The sequence below is a fragment of the Eumetopias jubatus genome, unplaced genomic scaffold (genome assembly GCF_037043125.1).
Source record: "Eumetopias jubatus isolate StellerSeaLion01/CBP00866 unplaced genomic scaffold, mEumJub1_p1.0 scaffold_11, whole genome shotgun sequence".
NCBI lineage: Eukaryota > Metazoa > Chordata > Mammalia > Carnivora > Otariidae > Eumetopias > Eumetopias jubatus.
In genome coordinates, this window is record NW_028274817.1 from 120,963,552 (window position 1) to 120,982,553 (window position 19,002).

General features: G+C 45.9%; 1 long non-coding RNA gene across 1 annotated transcript in view; it reads left to right on the plus strand.

Moving 5' to 3' along the window:
• Positions 1 to 501: 501 nt before the first annotated feature.
• LOC114218108 (uncharacterized) overlaps positions 502 to 19,002 on the plus strand; it is a 44,781-nt gene continuing 26,280 nt past the window's right edge. Inside the window, exons 1-2 of the long non-coding RNA XR_015769492.1 lie at positions 502 to 545; positions 18,821 to 18,969. This is a non-coding gene — a long non-coding RNA (uncharacterized LOC114218108). The remainder of the gene's footprint in view (positions 546 to 18,820; positions 18,970 to 19,002) is intronic.

The window sequence follows — 19,002 nt, forward strand, 5'->3', positions numbered from 1 at the left end:
GAGAAAGAGATCTATCTGGTCAGGTGGCTCAGGCACGCACTGCGATCTCGGTGCGAACGCTCTCGTCGCGGTTACACCGTTAACAGAGGCTCCGAGGTTAGGCTTATGGGGCATTGCAGGACTCCCCCTGCGCACCCCCGGCCCGGCCTCCCGCGCTCTCCCGGGGCGGGCCCGGGGGGGGGGTGTTAATTATAGGACAGGCCTGTTGGGGGCAGCTCTCCGCCCGCGCGGCGGGAACAACTCCCTCCCCGCACGCAGCAGCCTTCCAGGGACACCCTCCTGTGCCCACCCGCAGCACGAGAGCCCGAAGCTTTGGGGCCGGGCCTCCCTTCTGTAGATCCTGCGCCTCCACCGCCCAGAGCTCCCCGAGGGCCTCCTCCCTCCAGGAGCTCCCCATTTACCTTTGTGCCCCCCCGTCCCCAGGCCCTCCGGCCAGCTGCCCCGAGGCACAACGCCTCTGCTGCCCCTTTCCTGTTTCTCATCATGAACGGGACCGCACCCCCCCACCCCACCCCGAGGGCCTTAGGATCCCCCCGGAGGAAATGGTGAGCCTGAGCCTTTTTGGGAGAACCACCCGTAGCGAGAGCCCGGCAGGCAGCCGAGGGGGGCAGGGTGGGGACGCAGTGGGGTGGGGGCGGGGGGGGTTGGTGGTGCTGTGAGTGCGCTGCTCTTCGAAGGTCGTCGGTAACTCTTTCGGCTGAGCTGGGCGCTGGCGTTGACCTCTTAACAAAGAACAGGTTCGGCAGCCGGCCCCCTCACCCCACCGGGAGGCCGAGGGGGCCACGTGACCTTTCCAGACCCGGCCCCCACCGAGAGGGGCCGGGAGAGGGGGTCCCGGGGGCGGGGAGGGGAGAGGGAAGGAGGAGGAGGAAGTCTGTGGTTGCTTGGGGAAGGCGGGGAAGGGAGGGGGCGAGGAAGGGGGGGTGAAAAGTGGAGATGGGGGATGGGAGGCGGAGGAGGAGGGGGATGGGAGGCGGAGGAGGAGGGGGATGGGAGGCGGAGGAGGAGGGGGATGGGAAGTAGAGGGGGGATGGGAAGTAGAGGGGGGATGGGAAGTGGAGGGGGGATGGGAAGTAGAGGGGGATGGGAAGAGGAAGTGGAGGAGGAGGAGAGGGATGCGTGGAAGGCATAGGAGGGACTGGTGGAAAGAAGGGGGATGGGAAGCGGAGAAAGAAGGGGGTGGGAGGCTAAGGACCGGGGCTTGGGGCTCTGCCCAACCCCATTCCAGAGACTCATTAAGATGCAATTGCCAATTTTTTTTTAAACCAGACTGTATAAATTTACAGTTTCCTTTTCAGCTGAAGCAGACAATGTTAAAACACATTAGATTTTCTGTTTCAGAATGCAAATTAAACATAGCGAGCTCTTGGAAGGCTTAATTAGGGCTAAAGAAAATAGGAGATTTGAAACATGGATGCTTGAGTAAGGCCGATTCTAGCCTGGTGGAAATATGGTCTCTCTCTTTTTTCTTTTTTTTCGGTCACTTAAAAAAGAGAATTGCTTAATAATAAAACGGCCCAAACCTTCCTCCAACATAACAGGAAGTGCTGCTTAAAAAAACACTTTAAAAAAAAAAAAACAAAACCAAGCCCTTGTCCAGGAAAGGGGGTGGGTTTGAGGTGAAGCTGGGCGTCCCCACACGCTGAGGCTGCCGGCAGGGTCATCACACAGTCCCTGAAGCTTGCTCACCCTCCACTCCCTGAAGGAGTTGGAATCCACCCCCCCAAGCCCGCCCCTCCCATCTAGAAGTGACTTTCCTAACTTGCTGCCTGTAAACTAGGTGTCTTCTCTTTTCTGCTCCCTTCCTTCAGCCCCAAAGCCAAAACAACAAAAACAACCAACCAGAAAAGAAGCCCCCCCCCCCCCCAAAAAAAACCACAATCAGAAAACCCACCCAAACTCTGCCTCAGCTGTTCCGGCCGATATTATGTGAGCCTCGGGGGCTATTTTCTGCTCTTTTCTCTCCCTGGAGAGATATTTAAGGCCTTTAAATGCCATTCTGTGCACACATCACTTAAAAATGGTCTGGCACAGGGGAAAAATTGGCAAACGTATAGTTCACAATCTGTTCCCATCACGTGAAGCTGGATTCAGCAAGAGCTCCATTGGCTTCTCCAAGCCAGGTTGTGCAGCCTCTTAAAACGATCTGGGGGCTTGTCAGTGGAGGAAGAAGACAGGCTTTGGGTGCCACGTGTGGGGCTGCCGGACAGGGGTGGTCCTCCACGTGTCCCGGTGTAGTAAAGCTGTACCATTTCGGTCTGAGGAGGGGGAAGTTTCGTTTGTTTTACCTGCCTGATCTTTCAGAACTGGGGAGAAAAAGAGGGGCACCTTGAAAACCTGGGAGTTTTCTGTAGTGTCTCTGCATTTTGAGCGTGGTAGATGGGGTTTGTATTGGTCTGCTAGAGCTGCCATAGCAAAGTAACATAGTGCGGGTGGCTGAAACAACAGGGGTTTATTTCCTCGCTGTTCTGAAAACTGCTAAGTCTGAGACGAAGCTCTCAGGAACTGTGGTTTCTCCTGAGGCCTCTCTCCTGGGCGTGGTGATGGGTGATTTGTCCCTGTGTGCGTGTTTAGGTCCCCGTCTCCTCTTTTTACAAGGATGCCAGGCATTTGAGATGGGGCCCCCCCCCAATCACCCCATTTAATTTAATCACCTCCTTAAAGACTGATTCCAAATACAGTCAAATTCTAAGATAGTGGGAGTTAGGATTTCAACATAGAATTGGGGGTGGGGACACAACTCAGCCCCTAACAGGGTTGGGGAGACCACTTGAGAGGCTTGGTGGAGGAGGGGCTCACACTCCTCCTGCAGCCTGGGGTGTGCCTGGGGGGCGGTGTGGGGGTGCCCCCGCAGCCTGTGGCACTGGGCTCTGCAGTGTGCAGAGAGAGGAGGCTTGCGGAAGGAATGGAGCTCATGGTGGGGAGGGAGGGCAGCTCTGAGCTGCACACCCTGGGCCATCTGCCCACAGGACAGCTGCAATTTTAATTCCCGGTTCTGGGAGATGAGAGCTTTTTTAAAAAAGATTACTTCTATATTCCCTCTTCACCACAGCCTGAGGGTCAGCTGAAAATGCTACCCTAGATGCGTTTTTCCTGAGTCATCCCTTTTTGGCAGGACTTGTGTCTTATTAACGTTTGTGTCCCCAGAGTTTATGGTAGTGCTTGGCACCGAGGAGGGAGCCTAAGGTATGTTTGTGGAATAATCCTGTGGCCTTTCAAGATGTTAATTTAATCTTCATTGATCGTAGGTGACAGAAACCACAAAGCCTTTTGTTGTGAAATGATAACTGGTAATTATTAAAAGGAGAGTTCTCTCTTTTTAGTTCTTGAACTGGGAAGAGCGTGTGGATGTTCTGATACTGTGGATTTCCTCAAGCTGTCCTCGGAAAGGAGATGTTAAGGAAAAAAAAAAAAAAAAAAGGAAAGAGAGATCTCCAGGAGCTAAAGTGTGTTGGAGCTATGGTCTCAACAGCCTTTATTAATATTTGATTCCAGTGGGGGGTGGCTAGAAAGAGTATGGTGATCTCAGGATGCTTTCAAATTTGCGGGGATCTGCCTTGAAGTCCAGCCTTGGCAGTGTCCACAGAAGCATAGAGGATTCTGGGAAAACACATGTAATGAGGAGATACGCGCGGTTGTGATTACCTTGGAGTGGTCCTGGAACGCTGGCTGGCTTGGTCAGTTATGGGCAAAGTTTGTCCTTTCCTTCTGGAGGAGATCCATTTTCTCTCGAGCCTCCCAGGGCGTTCATGATCTTTCCCCTTTGCTCACGTTAAAGAGCTCGCTGAGTTCCATTTGTCCCCAGAGGCTCCAGGACAGAATTTGCAGGTCACTGGGCAAAGGCTGAGGGAGTTGGGTCAATTTGGCACCCTCCATTGCCCTGCCAAGCACAATGTCACATTCTCTTCTACTGAACCATGCTAGCAAGAATCCATTATCAGTAAGTCGATAGAAATGATATAATTATGTATATAAGCTCTGGCCCAGACTTCCGGTGGGTAATTAATGAGAGGCCAGAGGTTGGGGAAAATGGAATCATTCACTCCTTCTTTCAGGGCCTTTGGCTGCTTTCTCAATTCTTGGGTCTCTTTTGTGTATTTTATTTTGTTTGCCTTTGCTTTTTCTTTGGAGGTGGCTTGTTTGATGTATACGAGCGGGAAGTGAAAGGAAATTACTGTTTGGTGAGAGCACCAAAGGAAGGTGGAAAATACTCATAGTGCACATTGGTGGGTTTTGCCTGCTTCCACGGCCATTCCCTGTCTTTTGGTTAAAACAAGTAAAGTTTCCTTAGGGAACACTTGGCTGTCACTCTGTGACAGACAGAGCTCTGGGGATAAACTTGGGAACCAGGTCTGGCCAAACAGCATGTCACATCTCTTGGCTACAGTGACTGCTTAGGGAAGAGTCCGTTGGTACCCGCGATGATACAGAAAGATCCAGATACAGGTTTTTGCTACAGTTGCTGACAAAGAGGTTTCTTCCTTTCTTTGGTGATTTGCTTGCTTGCTTACTAAGCTGGTAGCATGTAAACCTAGTCATGATAAAGTCCATCTTCTTTATCAGTGCTTGAAACTGAAGATAGCACTGAGGCACTGAGAAACATGGTGCTAAGGAATAGAGAGAGACCCTATTGGGTAGCATCTGAGCACCTGGATCTAGCCATGCCTGAAGGCCGCACATGGACTATTCAATTACGTGAACCAGTGTGTTCCTCCCCCCCCCCCGCCCCCTTAGCCTGGTTTGATTTGGGTTGCTAATACTTGCCCCTGAAAAATAGTTCCTGGCTTATTAGAATGCTAATCTCTGTTTTGTAGAGAATTCAAGTGATAATTGAATTACTGGTGTCACAGAGAATTTATCTCTTTTCTTTTTATCTTTTATCATGACATATGACCTCTGGACATAAGAGAGTGTTCACCGTATATACATTTTAATGAACAATTAGTAGTCACCCAAGTTGAGAAGGGGAATGTTACCAGCGGCTCAGGAAACCCCCATGATCACCAAACATTGTTCCCTACCAGAATTTATCACTATTTGGACTTGGGGGATAATCATCTTGCTTTTCTCTATAGTTTTACTGCACGTATGCACCCTTAAACGGAATGGATTCTGTATTAATGGAACTGTATTGTGTGTACCTTGGGGGGGGGCTCACATTTGTCAACTGTACTGCGTGTATCTTGGGGGGGGGTCTCGCATCTGTCACTTGACATTATGTGTGTCATATTCTCTCCGCTGAGCTGTAGCTCATTCATCCTCAAGGCCATCACGGCGTTCAACATATGACTGTACCACAATGTATTTATCCATTAGGGAGCATTTTTTTTTTTGTACCCGATGTTTATAGTGAAGAATTTATTGAAGTTGATCGGTCCAACAGAGCTCATATTGGAAACAAACTGAAATGTTATGTACTGCTCTTTGCGGAAGCCCGATCTTGAATCAGCCCAGCCATCTGCCGTCCTTGGTCCACATCCAACCTGCTGATGGCTGCCGAAGAAAAATTGCACAACCGGGTGAATTCACGTTACTACAGATCATGATCTTCAGCCCCAGCTGGGCCCCCGTGAGAGCGAGCGATTCTGCGAGGCCATCTCTCCCCGCTCCCCCAGACCCAAGCTCTTGGGGTCGGCATGGCTCTCTCCCGGCCCTTCTCCACACACTCTCTCAGCAGATGACCTTGACTAATGGGGGTCATCAGGTAGAACGTTGTTCATTTCTTAACTTGGCGATGATGGATCATCTGCATCCATGTCTACCGCCCCTGCCATCTCTGGGGCCCACCTGCCCTTCTTTGTAGGTAACACCTGCACCTGTGCCCTTCCCGCTCCTCAGTAGCTCTTGCCCTTGGCTCCCTTCCTGCCCACCACCCCCCAACCCACATCTACCTCTAACAGTGTCTTAGGAAAGGCCTTTGCCGTGATGACCTTGCCTTCATCGTCCTCCCTCCGTTTTGCAGTTCTCACCGGGAATACTCGCTAGTCTTCCTGACTGGTCCCCTTGAACGCTTGAATTCTTTAGGTCGAGCCGTCTTCCTCTGTGGAACCCAGAATGATGTTTCTGGAATGCAACCCTGATTGTATGAATGTGTATGGGTTTCCTTGGGCTGCTTTAGTGAGTGAGCATAAATTCGGGGGAAGGGGGTGCAAAGGGATTGTAACGGCAGGAATTTATTCTCCCGCTGTTCCAGAGGCCACACGCCTGAGATCAAGGTATCTGCGGGAGGGGTTCTTCTGGAACCTCAGGGAAGAATCTGTGCCATGCCCCTCTCTCAGCTCTTGGTGCCTACAAGCAGTCCTTGGCTTGTCGACTCGCCACGCCAGTCTTGGCCCTGCTCTTCGAATGGCCTCTTCGGTCTCTGTGTCTCACATTTTCCTCTCCTTTCTGTTATAAGGACAGCAGTCATTGGATTTAGGGCCCACCCCAAATCTGGGGTGATCTCATCTCAAGATCCTAACTTTACTTACAGCAGCAAAACCCCTTCCTTGGTCACATTCTGAGGTACCAGGAGTTAGGACTTGGACCTGTATATTTGAGGCTGCTGTGTACGCCACTACATACCCCCTTGCTAAAAATCTTCCAGTGGCATCCCCTTTTCCCTTTCGGGGCTTAGCCTAAACCCCTTAGCCTGAAACGCTTTCCCCAGCCTACACAACCTCATCGCTCCATGGGCCTGCTCTGCTCTTTCCCCGGGCTCTCCCCAGTGAGAAGATCTTCCTCTCCCAGCTCATCTAATTAAGTCTCAGCTCAGCAATGCCCCCCTTCCCTCCGAACTCCCCCATCTTCCTCCAAGTCCACAAAGGGCCCTGGATATAGACATCATCAAGAGGCCTCACAACTAATAAATCACAAAATCATGAAAACCATCCCCAAAGCCAACCAATGCGGCAAATGGGAAACGTGTGAAATTTCATAAGGAATGCTTAATCTCAGGGGGAAAAAAAAAAAAAAGCAAAACATACCTACTCATAAGTTAGCTTTCAGTAGGAAAAAAATTTAAAAATCCTCATGAAAGAATTTGAGCACTTGTGAAAATAACAACACCAATTTCCCAGGACACAGAAATTGTTGATGGCTATGAACAAAGGACAAGTATGAATGTGTCCATGGAATTGGAATGAATCCAATTCCAATTCCATGGAATTGGAAGAGGTAACTGGTTATTACCGTAATATTTATTTTTATTTATTTATTTTTTAAAGATTTTATCTATTCATTAGAAAGAGCGTGCACAAGCGGTGGGGGGGGGGAGAGGGAGAGGGAGAAGCAGACTCCCCGCTGAGCAGGTAGCCCGATGCGGGGCTCGATCCCAGGACCCCGAGATCATGACCTGAGCCGAAGGCAGACGCTTAACGACTGAGCCACCCAGGCGCCCTACCATAATACTTAAATGGAATTCTGTTTGTCTGCACTTTAGGCCAAAATAACTGGACCACGAGGTAAGTAGTCTCGATAATCCTGTATTTTATCGGCATATTTAAATTATGATCCTGTTCAGAGATAGGACTGCATGGCTTATATGACCAAAAAAATATGCTTGGTAGGGAGAACAATTTTTGGAACTTCAAGTCACGGAGGAAAAGAAGACTCAGTGTCCGGTAGATGCCAGGAACTCGGGAGCAAGACTTAACGTCAGCCCTGCGTTGTGGATGACATTTTGTTTGCGGACGGCCATTGGGTTTTACTTCATTTTTTTGTACTTCTATTTTTTATTGTGGTAAAATATACATAACCCAACATTTACCATCTTAACCATTTTTAAGTATACATTTCAACGGCGTTAAGTACATTCACAGTGATTTTATTTCAACGTACTGAGGAATTCTGGAATGAATATAGCATAACTTAAAACTGGCTTGAGAGTGGAGACACCTGGGGGGGGTCTCCTTTTTTTCCAGTGCCTTTTCTGCTCTCCTTTGTGGAGCAAGCTTTCTGGTTTGTAGGAGAAAAGAATCTCTAGATAAAGTAGGCAAGCTGTCAGGAAAATAAGACGAACACATAGAGCCTGTGAGAAGCTGATGAGTGTCCACGGAATTCTGGAGACTTTACAAGCGGTCCTCATGCCTCTGTTTGTAACTGAAGCTCTACGAAAATGTAGCTGAAATAAGAAGAAACACACGGAGAACTTGGAAGAAGCCGGTGTCTTCGGTTGGGGTGGAATTATTTCAAGCCTTCTCTTGGATTTTGATACCCATTTGACCACACTGGTGTGCACACAGTTTTAAAAAAGTGTTTGTGCCACCTAACAGATCACCCTCATTCTGCACGGAAACATCTTTTGAGGGATCATTGAATCATGGATTGATGGCAGAGTGCTTCGAATCTTGAGCTCTGCAAGGAGATTAATTTGAAAAAGAATGACATAAAGGTTCTCTGTTCTTTCTGTGAGAAAGTTTCTCCCCGATGATTTCTCAAGATGAGTAAAAGGAAAAGTGCATAATTGTCGCTGTCACTAGATCATTTTCTCCTTCATTTTTTGGGCGGAGGTCTATTCTTACTTGTTCAAATTGTGTCGACAGCTTTGATCATGCTACGATTGCCAAACGATTCACTCACGTGCCAAGTCCCCCCCCCCCCGCCCCCGACCGCCCAGCCACACCGTTCTCCCACCTGACGACACTCTGCACCACACAAGCTGATTTTCACCCTGTGCTTTGAACTCGGCTAGAATTGCCTTTGGAAGAGCACACAGTCAGAAGGCTCCGTGATGGACAATAGTGAATTGTGCCACCAAGTTTTTGAGTATGGGAAACAGAACAACACACAAGGCTTGGTTTTTACAACTTGGATTTTTATGTGGATTCCCAGACAGCTTCCCTGTTCTAAAATTACTCTGGTCACCTCACTGTGCATATTCCCCAGCTCTGCACTTCAAGGGTTCCCGAAGTGCTGGCCTACTTTCCTGGAAACCAAAAGGAGACAGTCATTATTATTTTTTTTTTTTTCCATAGGAATAAGAAGGGTTATTTGTAGTCCGCTCTTACTGTGAGTCTTCATCCTGCAGACTCTTTCTTTTTCTACGTAAGGTGTTCCTAGTGTCTTGGTGGGACAACACCCCCCCCCCCTTTTTTTAAGCAAAACCTTCTGAGGAGGGAGACGGTGTCTACATTTCCAGTTTGTAGACTCATGAGTTGGTGAGGGCGTTGCAGGCTCGTACTCAGGGACGCAGCCTGCGCCTTCTGCGTGACACCTGGCAGCCCTTGGGCTGGATGAATTTAGCATTAATTGATCTCCAAGGCTAGTGAGTGTGTGCACACCAGCGATTTTCAGAATCCATTCAACTCTGACTCGAGGCACCCGAGCAGAGCGGAGACCGCAGGACAACGTCCCCTCCGTTCGCTGCCTCCCACTTGAAATTTTACTGAGCAGGAAGACTCAGGGCCCAAGGCATAGGTGGCCAGAGAAGATCAGGACACGTAGTTAACGTGTGAACTTCAGGGACACCACAAATGATGTTTTATGTCCTAAATATTACTGGGGATGTGCTTTGCATGAGCAGGAAGTCCGTTATGTCACATTTCACTTGGGTGAAGCTGGAGCTTTCACTGAAAAATTCATTCTTTTTTCTTCCTTTTCCACTTTCACTTAGCAAGCCGTTTAGAGCTGCCGGGAGCAACGTGGTGGCCGCTAGTCACAGGAGGCTACCAAGCTCTTGAACGGTGGCTAGTCTCAATTTTGCTGTGTGAGGTAGACTCCTGACGAAAGGAAAAAGACAATTTCTTAATAACTTTAGTATTGATCATGGGATGAAATGACACTATTTACACATATTGAGCTAAAATATATTAAAATTAACTGCACTTGTTCCTTTTTAAATTTTCAGTATGGCTACTAAATAATTTGGAAAGACCTATGTCAGTCTGTTAGTACCTCTTTGGAGTGGGGATTGGCAAATGTTTTCTGTAAAGTCTGACGAAAGGAAAAAGACAATTTCTTAATAACTTTAGTATTGATCATGGGATGAAATGACACTATTTACACATATTGGGCTAAAATATATTAAAATTAACTGCACTTGTTCCTTTTTAAATTTTCAATATGGTTACTAAATAATTTGGAAAGACCTATGTCAGTCTGTTAGTACCTCTTTGGAGCGGGGATTGGCAAATGTTTTCTGTAAAGTCTGACGAAAGGAAAAAGACAATTTCTTAATAACTTTAGTATTGATCATGGGATGAAATGACACTGTTTACACATATTGGGCTAAAATATATTAAAATTAACTGCACTTGTTCCTTTTTAAATTTTCAATATGGCTACTAAATAATTTGGAAAGACCTATGTCAGTCTGTTAGTACCTCTTTGGAGCGGGGATTGGCAAATGTTTTCTGTAAAGGCCCAGATCGTAACTATTTTAGCCTCTGTGGGGGATTGAGTCTTTGTGGAAAGTTGTGAGCTTGGTCCCTAGAGCCATACACGATATGTCAACGAGTGGGTGTGGCCGAGTGCCAATAACACTTGATTTATGGGGGCGCCTGGCTGGCTCAGTCGGTAGAGCTTCTAACTCTTGGCCTTGGGATTGTGAGTTTGAGCCCCACGTGGGGTGTAGAGATTCCTTAAAAATAAAATCTTAAGGAAAACTTTATAAAAACAGGCAGCCCCTTATTTGACCAACAGGTGTGGTTTGCTGATCTCTGCTTGAGAGGCGTAGGGTTTTTATTTATAATTTTTAAATGGAATATCTCCATGTCTCTTAGCCTCATTGACTTGGACAGAGCAAGAAAATATTTCTAAGTGGACAGCTACTAAGTAGGAAGGTATTGTTCCGTCTACTAAGTAGGAAGGTATTGTTCCGTCTACTAAGTAGGAAGGTATTGTTCCGTCTACTAAGTAGGAAGGTATTGTTCCGTCTACTAAGTAGGAAGGTATTGTTCCGTCTACTAAGTAGGAAGGTATTGTTCCGTCTACTAAGTAGGAAGGTATTGTTCCGTCTACTAAGTAGGAAGGTATTGTTCCGTCTACTAAGTAGGAAGGTATTGTTCCGTCTACTAAGTAGGAAGGTATTGACAAGATACTGATTTTTTTTTTTTTTGTTAATAAAGTAGAAGAAAAAGCATGAATAGGGCCACTGGTGCACGGATCTTTACCTGTCTCAAAGCCTCCTGGATCCATGCTGGGGGATGTGTAGGTGGATTGTCATCCATCCTTTAGAGGCAAAGAGAACCCGGGATATACATTTTGTCCTGAGCGCCATAGAAATGTGAGGGCACGCTTCACGCACAATCCGTTTGAAAATTAGCAACACCATCTACCAGAATTTGCAGAGATGAGGCAACAGTAATGGGGGCTTTGATGCGAGAAAGTGAAAGGAATTCTTACAAAGAGCTGTTGAAGTAGTAAATCCCTTTTCTCACCCAATTAAAACGTTTTTTTTTTTTAATCTCCTGAGAGAATGGCATGATATAATTTAGGAGAATTGATTTCCATGTGATTGGAAAATGCCCTGAAACGTGAGAGCTGTTCAGGATCACATACCAAAAAAAAAAAAAAAAGACCAAACCAAAGAAAAAAAAAACGGAGTCAGGTGCACACACGTTTTTGAGAGGTGGGCTGGGGAGTGTGACCCATCAGCTACTATCTGTAAAGAGATGAACTGCTTGTATTTTTCTTTTACTGATGAGGGAGCCTTCGGAGTGCTTCTGGAGTAAAAAGATCACCAATGAAAGTATAATCCCAGGAAATTTCTAAATTGGAGTTTGATTTATTACCTGTTTCATGCTCTTCTCTGCGGTGTTGAGGGAAACTGGAAACAATTTATGTCCTTCCCGTTCTGCGGTCCGTGAGTTGTGCCTGGGTGTCAATGTTGAAGCTGAATTTCAATTTTCATTGTTATTTTTCCCTGTTGGCACTGGCAGGTAAGCGTAATTGTGCTGTAACTGAAGTAATTGCTTAAGTAGCTGGGAACTCCTGTGGCATTAGATTAGGGCTGGTGATGGGGTACACTTTTAAAATGTGAAAATTTATAGCCTTGGGGGATTGCCGTGAATGGCTTGTTCGCATGACTTCCATGGCTTGGTTTTCATTAACTTGTCCAAACTCTAGGTGTTCTACTGGAAGAAAAGTTAAGTAAAATTTAGCGTATGGTACCGGGCAATGGGAGCTTTACATTTATTAGTTTTTTTTTTTTTTAAGAATTTATTTATTTATTTGACAGAGAGAGAGACAGCGAGAGAGGGAACACAAGCAGGGGGAGTGGGAGAGGGAGAAGCAGGCTTCCCGCAGAGCAGGGAGCCGGATGCGGGGCTCGATCCCAGGACCCTGGGATCATGACCTGAGCCAAAGGCAGGCGCTTAACGACTGAGCCACCCAGGCGCCCCATACATTTATTAGTTTATTTCACCATCAGAATTGCCCTTTGGAGTGTTCTAGAGTAGAAAAAAGTCATAAAGTCATAGAAAACATACAAAACACTTGGTCACATAAATTAATTCACAAATAATGATGCAAAAAGCATATTCCATTTTATTCTCTAACTAGACCATCTATCATTAAAACTGCTTTCCAAATGATATGCATTGAGGCACAAATGATCAGTCTTGGTAATTTACAAATTATCAGTCTGATCATTTCTAAAACATTTATTGCTTTTAGAGATTGAGGGTGGGATCTTCTGTTCAGTACCACTGCCATGAGTAAAACAATGCCAGGATTTGACAAACAACTGCATTGAGCTCTTCCAGGGATGCCATGGTCTTCATGTTAGTGCCCGCCCCCCGCTCCCCACCCCCAGTTCATAGGTTGAAATCTCACTGCCAAGACGATGGTATTTGCAAGTGGGCCTTCAGGAGGTGACTAGGTCATGAGGGTACCATTTAATTTGCCAAAGTTGACCTCTCAGACAATGTTGGCATTGAATGGCATTACTAACGCTGGGCAGAGCTGCCCTGGACCACAGGGAAGTTTTATTTTGATAAAACGTTGTGGTTTACCTATTGAAGTCAAAACTGACTTAAAGCTGAACGTTTTACCACAGCAGAAATTCACTGACCAACTCCAGGAGGTTTAACATCAACATCTAAGACAAAGCCCCAGCTCTTAGTGGTGTGGTTTGGAAAGAAAGGCTTTTTTTTTTTTTTTTTTGGAAAAGTCATAGCGGTGTAGAAATTTCATTTAAACCTTGGTGCAAATACTTCCTGTGGTATTTCGTCTGTGCGTGTAGGTGGGGTGTGTGCCTGTGTGTATGTGTGCGCTCCAGTGGAGACGGCATGCCAACCTGTGTGTGTGTGCTTGGCTCCATTGTAAGGTGCTTGAGTTCATGAGCAGCTCTTTGGCTCTGGATGACGATGAGCTCAATCTACTTTCTGAAAGTGATTTCACCCTTCTCCGTATTCCTTTCATGCACAAGATCACTGAAGATGGTTGCCATCGACTTATTTTGAACAATGTTCTTCCTTTATGGTTACTCGAGGGGCTATTTCTTTATTTTTGCATATCCCTGATGCAGCACAAAGGCATTCCCCCCCGCCTCCAGCCCCCATATGCACACTTCACACGCTGAACCTGAATCTAACAAAATGATTTCAGTTAGCGTCCATGAGACAAAAATCTTAGGTCTAAACTCAGGCTTAGAAGTGGAGTAAAAACAGATCTGGGAGAAATTACTATGAGCTGCTTCTGTGATTCCCATTACATTCTCCTCTGCTTCTGCGACGGAGAGAGGGTGGTGTACAGTGTGGGGGGAATCACGGGCTGGATCATGTATTACAGTGATGTGGCCTTGTTTGTGCTTGATGATGATGATAGCAGTGTAATTTGTGCATAGCGTGAGCCGTGCTAGAAATGGTAAAGCTTCTCATCCAGCCAAGCTTTTCCCTTAGCTTGCTTGTTAATCAGCCTCAAAAAGCACTAGAACCTTTTGCTAAGTTAGTAAAATATCAAGAAGAATAATTACAGTGTGTAAAAATAGCAAGAGGATAGAACAGTAGTTAAAATGTGTTTGCAACCCGGTGCGCGCCATCTTCCTTTTCTTTGCAAAGATTCTTTTGGTGTCTTTTCTTGGGTTCCCATTGTACTAGTGAGGATAGGCTTCATGATGGCACAGTAACAAACAAGGCCGTGACTTTACAACTTAGCTTATTTCTTGCTCTTGCTACATATCACTGTAAGTGGGCCCGGGACATCTGCTCATTGGAGTCACTTGGGGACTGAGGTTGATAGAATGGGAGATGAGGGAAGATGACAACCACATCATAAAACATCCCCCTGAAGCATCATATTGCTCACCTTCATCGGGGGCAGCAAGTCACCTGGCAACACTTGAGTGGGGATTTTTTTTTTTTTTTTTTTTTAAGATTTAGGTATGGATTTGAGAGAGAGCGCGTGAGTGCTGGGGGGACAGGCAGAGAGAGAGAGAGAGAGAGAGAGAGACCTCAAGCAGATTCTATGCCGATCACAGAGCCCGACGCGGGGCTCAGTCTCACACCTCTGAGATCATGACCTGAGCCGAAACCGAGAGTCGGATGCTTAACTGACTGAGACGCCCAGGCGCCCCTGTTGAGTGGGGATGCTTAATCCTTCCTCAGGGAGGGTTCTCGAATATTGGTGAGCAAAACTATAAGCTACCACACCATTTAGCAGGATCTGATAAAGTATTTAAATATATGACGTAATCGTGGTAATGGCACACCTATTAAACCCAGATTAGTGGTAAATATGCTATAATAGGTGTGCTAAGAAGCCAAAAATTACGTGCTCTAAACCGTGAAGTCACCCTGGAGTCTTTGCTCATTTTCTCCCTGCAAATACTTGTAATTCTTTGAAAATACCTCAATGTCTCGGTCCTGAATGTTTCACACTTGATTTATTGTAAGACTTTTCTTTAAAAAAAAAAAAAAGGAAAAATTTTAATGCAGAAGTAATAACAATCTTGTTCGTAAGGATTTAGCAAATACAGAAAAGTATTAATAAAGGAGAATAAAATGTGCTTATCATTCCACCACCCTGAGGTTGAGATTTTCAGTTCAAGGGACACATAGCATAGATGCCACTGAGTTTTTTTTTTTTTTTTAAGACAGATCCCATTTTAAAAGAATTTGTATTCCTTTGATAATGAAAAGGTTGAGCACTTTCTTACCAGGTGTTTAGAATCATGTGCATTTATTCTCCTATGTTTTGTTTGTTCCTTTCTGGATAGGACTGTTTTGAATGTAAGTTGCAGAAACCCAATTCCAGGTGGCATTGGTGACAGAGAACATTGGCCCAAGTAAGTGAGGACAGAAGTGTAGCTGGTTTCCGGAGTGGCTGGAAACAGGGATTCCAAGGCCGCTAGTCCTTAGAGAGATGTCTGCCCATCATCTCGGCTTCCCTTTTGAAACTGGCTTTCTTCTCTGCCCCCAGAGCTGCTTCTCCTGAGAAGTAATGGATGTTACACACCCAGTATGTCCCAGGCTTAGGTCTCCAGCTGTGCTGACAGGGAGGGATTCCATCGGGCCCGAGGGACCCAGCTTGGTCCCAAAGTGCACCTGCAGGACCGATCGATGGTGGATGCCTTTGTATGAGCCAAATAGTTGGAATGGAGAGGGGTGGGTTCCAGAAGAAAGAAGGGAGAGGCACTGGGCATGCCCTTCACCATTTCACCTTTAAAGTAAAAGAATTTTTACTTAAACAAGTACTCATATTGGCTGCTGGATTTTCAAATAGTGTATATAGAAAGGCCAGGCTCACCCTCTATGTCATCTGCAGATTCTGCCCGTAGGTACCCGTTACTGACTGGAATGTAAACTTCTCTCAATCATGTTCTGTGCATTTACAGTTAGTGTCTGTACAGACCCTTCCAGAAATGACTGGGTGTTTGGGGGGAGAAGTGATGGATTATGGATTCGTTTCCGAGGGCTGCCGTAACAAAGTACCAAAATCTGGATAGCTTAAAACAACAGAAATTCGTGGTCTCGCAGTTTTGGGGGCTGGAAACCTGAAATCCAGGTATTAGCGGGGCTGTGCTCCCCATGAAGGCTCTAGGGGAGGATCGTTCCTTGTCTCTGTCAGCTTCTGCTGTTTTCTGTCAATCTTTGGCATTCCTTAGCTTATACATGCCTCACCTCATGCTTGTACTGAGTGTGTGTTTCACATCGACTTGTGCTTCTGGCCACCTTCTGCTTGTGTGTGTTCACATCGACTGCCCTCTGTGTGTGTCTGTCTGTGTCCCAAATTCCCCTTTCTGTATTGACACCAGTCCTCGTGGAGTAAGACCCACCCCAATGACCTCAGTGGGGCTTCATTAACCTCAGGAAACACCCTGTTTCCAAATAAAGCCACATTCTGAGGTCCTGGGGGTTAGGACTTCAACATACCTTGTTTGCAGGACATGATTCAACCCATAACAAGTTGAAGATACGATTTTTTTTGAAAGATTTTATTTATTTATTTGAGAGAGAGAGAGCAGGAGGGAGAGGGAGAGAGAATCTGAGCGCAGGGCCTGATGCAGGGCCGGACCTCACGACCGTGGGATCAGACCTGAGCTGGAAACCAAGAATCGGCCGCTTAACGAACTGAGCCAGCCGTCCAGGTGCCCCTGAAGATAGGATTTAAAAAAAAAAAAACAACAACAGAAAACCTCAATGGTATTTTCATGGATATATTGGTTTGCAAACCAGTTCTTTTTTTTTTTTTAGGATTATTATTTCTTTATTTATTTAACAGAGCTAAGAGAGCGAGCACAAGCAGGGGGAGCGGCAGGCAGAGGGAGAGGGAGAAGCAGATTCCCCGCGGAGCAGGGAGCCCCACGCGGGGCCCCATCCCAGGACCCTGGGATCATGACCTGAGCCGAAGGCAGACGCTTAACCGACAGCCACCCAGGCGCCCCTGCAAACCGCTTCTTTCGGGGTGGTAATAAGCTTGGAACCACACTCAACATTGGTATATTCACTTCTGCTTCATGCTCTGTGATCACGGCACAGACAGCGTGGTGTGCCTCTTCCAGATTTGTCTGAAATACAGTCTTGGGAACAAGGGCAAGCATTTCGCTAGGGTGAACATCAAGAATTTTAATTGTGGGGTCACAAGTCATTGTATTTAAACTTTCTTTTTTTTTTTTTTAAAGATTTTATTTATTTATTTGAGAGAGAGAGAATGAGAGAGAGAGAGCATGAGAGGGAAGAGGGTCAGAGGGAGAAGCAGACTCACTGCTCAGCAGGGAGCCTGATATGGGACTCGATCCCAGGACCCTGGGATCATGACCTGAGCCGAAGGCAGTCGCTTAACCAACTGAGCCACCCAGGCGCCCGGGATTTAAACTTTCAATAGGTGTTGCCAACTGACCTTCAAGTTGTCCTTCTGTACTTAGAACACAAGGGTACCTCGTCTCCATATCTCTACTAAGATTTCATACTACTCAGTGCTTCACTCTGTTTTTGCCAATTGGAAATGTTACTTCATTAGACTCTGAATTTCTCTGGTGACTGGTTGGGTTGAGCCTTTCGCATCTTTTATCAGTTTTGTACACTTCCTGTTCTGCAAAGTGGCAATTTGTATCCATATTCCTTTTGTGTTTCTTCCATTGAGCTTTTCTACAAATTTGTGAGACTTCTTGAGATACTGAGCACATTAACCTCTTTGTAGTCTTTCTTGCAATGTTTTTCCTTTTCATTTTCCTTAAAAAAAAGTTTTTTAAAGATTTTATTTATTTATTTGAGAGAGAGAAAGATACCGAGAGTGGGCACAAGCAGGATCATGACCTGAACCGAAGGCAGACGCTTAACACACTGAGCCCCCCAGGCGCCCCTTCCTTTTCATTTTAAACTAAAAAACATTTAAATTAAGTATAGTAAAATCTACAGATCTTTTCTCTGTGATTTCTTCTATTGCTTCCATGCACTGCAATTCCTTCCACATTAGGCTATGTTTGTATGGTGCCATTGTCAACACCTCGCATTTTCATCTATCTGGCCCTTTCGTGGCGGAGTTCTAACTTTGGTGGTCTCAAATGACAAGATCAAGGGTTGGCAAACTTTTCTGGAAAAGGGCCAGATTGTAAATATTTTAGGTCTGAAGGCCATATGGTCTCTGTGACAACTGCTTTGCTGTTGTTGCTGGAAAGTGGACCATAGACAATATCTAAATGAATGGATGAACGGGCATGTCTGTTTGCCAATAAAACAAATTTTTTTTTTTTTTTTTTTTTTTTTTACAAAAACAGGTGGCAGGCTATAATTTGCCAACCCCTGGATTACACAATGGCCAAATCTCCTATTCATTCAGGCAGGTCATTTAGGCACACCAGTATCTTTACCTAGAGATAAGCAATAAACACATAGTGTAACGGTTGCAAAATCAAATGACCCACATCCAATTAATGGCTAGCTGAAAAATAGTTTTTTGCATACAAAGACTCAACAAATCATATAGTTATGCAATCATAATCACATAACTAAATTCCTTCTAGGCATTGAGATTCCTTTACTTGTCAAGAGAGCGATAGGGGTTTTATAAAGGCCTCACGTTGACAGCGTGCGATTCTCTTTTGCGAAGAAAAAGAAACACTGATAAAGTTTTTCTGCTGACGTGGGAAGACTGGTAGCTTCAGAGAAATAGGATTAGCTGTCATGTTCAGGAAATAAACATCTTAGTGACACCGTTTATGGAAAAGCAATGATGGAATTGATGCAATTTAACGACAAATGCATCCTCTCAAACAGTTTGATTTGCTCGTTGAATGATTATAAATGGACTAGACAGCATCCAGCACAGTCCCCTTGGTCCATCCCAAATTACTCTTGGCGGGAGCCCTGAAGAGTCAATGGTGGTGGGGTTTCAAAACCTCTGGGTTAAGTGTTGCCCGGAGGTTTGGTCACACAGCAGATGACTGCTTCCACATTTCCAGGTTCCCTCCGGGCCAGAGGAGGAATACGACACAGTCCTTGGAATGACGGCATAAGCTCCTGGTTCCATGTTCGTCTCCTGAGTCAGACCCTCTGGGGAGGTTGCCTGGGAATGTGCATTGAGACAAGAGCCCTTGGTGATCCTTCTGAGGTATCTGTACAGTTTAAGAGCTCCTTCTATAAG